The sequence below is a fragment of the Herpailurus yagouaroundi genome, unplaced genomic scaffold, assembly GCF_014898765.1.
Source record: "Herpailurus yagouaroundi ecotype Mexico unplaced genomic scaffold, PumYag 163, whole genome shotgun sequence".
Lineage (NCBI taxonomy): Eukaryota > Metazoa > Chordata > Mammalia > Carnivora > Felidae > Herpailurus > Herpailurus yagouaroundi.
Genome location: NW_024412404.1, coordinates 10,352,072 through 10,354,029, shown reverse-complemented (window position 1 = coordinate 10,354,029; position 1,958 = coordinate 10,352,072). Strand labels below are relative to the sequence as shown.

The 1,958-nt window shown below is 40.0% G+C and overlaps 1 non-coding gene across 1 annotated transcript; it reads left to right on the top strand.

The window, feature by feature from the left end:
* Positions 1-1,070: 1,070 nt before the first annotated feature.
* On the top strand, positions 1,071-1,174 carry LOC121037620 (U6 spliceosomal RNA). Its single transcript, XR_005793881.1, has one exon. It is a non-coding gene; the product is annotated as a U6 spliceosomal RNA (small nuclear RNA).
* Positions 1,175-1,958: the final 784 nt, after the last annotated feature.

Genomic DNA, 1,958 nt, shown 5'->3' with positions numbered 1-1,958 from the left:
TGTTTCCGATTCTGTGTCTCCCTCTCTCTCTGCCCCTCCCCCGTTCATGCTCTGTCTCTCTCTGTCCCAAAAATAAATAAACGTTGAAATAAAAATTAAAAAAAAAATCAGCGTGTTGGGTAAGCTGTTTGGTGATTTTCTTTTCTGATCTTCAGTAAAAATGATTACTAACCCTCAGTCATCACCTCCTACAATAAGGTATATCCGGTAGCAGAGAGCTTATAAAATATACTTGCCAATAAGTTGCAAAAACACTAACAATTTTTTAAGTTTATTTATTTATTTTGAGAAAGAGAGGATATGTGCACAAGAGAGGGGAGGCAGAGAGAGAGAGGAGAGAGGGGGGTAGAAAGAGAGAGAGGGAGAAACAGCAAAAAGAGAGAATCCCAAGCAGGCTCCACACTCTCAGCACAGAGCCCCATGTGGGACTCGAACCCACAAACTGTGAGATCATGACCTGAGCCGAAATCAAGAGTTGGATGCTTAACTGATCCACCCAGGCACCCCCCAAAACATTAACATTTTAAAATAACATCTTTGAAGGAGAAACATTTCCGTTTTCCAATAAACTCTGGGATCATACTTTCCCCACCCACCAGAAAGAAAGAAAGAAAGAAAGAAAGAAAGAAAGAAAGAAACCCAGGAAAGAAAAAGAATAGCATTGGCAAAACAAAAAGAAAGGGTGTGAGCCTTCGAATAGAGATAGGAGGCTACAAATTTTGGTCTTGCTCTCAGGATGGTGACATTGCTCCTCTTACTAGGACAAAGAATCACATTGAGAATATTAAGATTTATGTGTTTCCTTTAACTTAACTAATTTCCATTCCACATACATAACATTGCTTGTGTTGACTTACACTCCTAGAATAGACTCAGGAAATCTAATATAGCTAAAAGGAACTTTGTTTCATTTGTTTCTGTTCCTCCCCATTCTGTCAAAACACACTGGATAAAGAGACCGAGGCCCATGGAAGTTAAGCCAGTGCTCAGGGTTCCACAGCTCAGTCACTAACTAGCTGGCGTGGGAGCGAGGGAAAGTTCCAAGTCTTGGTCAGAAGCAGAGGTCAGCAGTGCTTGCTCCCGTAGCACATATACTGAAATTGGAATGATGCAGAGATTAGAATGGCCCCTGAGCAAGGATGACACACAAATTTGTGAAATGTTCCACATTTTTTGGGTGATATAAAGGGGGTTCAGAGTACACACATCTTGATGAGCAGCGAGAAATGTATAGAATTACTGAATCATTATATTGATTCTAATATAATAAAACTAGTATAACACTGTATGTTAATTATACTTGAATTAAAAAAGAATTATGGGGGCATCTGGGTGGCTCAGTCAGTTGAGCGACTGACTCTTGATTTCAATTTCAGCTCAGGTCATGATTCCAGGGTCGTGGGACCAAGCCCCAGGTCAGGCTCCTTGCTGAACATGGATTTCTTTCTCCCTTTGCCCTTCTCCTCCACTTGCTCTCTCTCTCTCTCTCAAATTAAAAAAAAAAAAAGAATTATGGCCTAAAAATAACTAAAATAAAATAAAATAAAATAAAATAAAATAAAATAAAACAGAGGTAGCAAATTATGGGTGGTAGGCCAAATCTGGCCCACTGCCTGTTTTTGTATGGCCTGTAAGCTAAAGGTAATCTTTATATTTTTAAATGCTTGAAAGGAAAAAAAAAAAGGAAGACTATTTCTTGACATGTGAAAAGTATATAAAACTCAATTTTTCACGTCCCTACTGTTGTGTTGGGAGATCGGCACATGCATTCACATATGTATGCTATGTGGCTGCGTTTGTCAGTCGAGTTGAGTGGCTCCAACAAAATCTGTATGGTCTGCAAAACCCAACCTATCTCTGTCTCCTCTCTGGCCCTTTACAAAAAAAAGTTTGCAGAATCCTGGTTGAGAGCCCTATCGGCGCCAAGACTGCTTTGCAGAACAGGGCCAGACGTATGG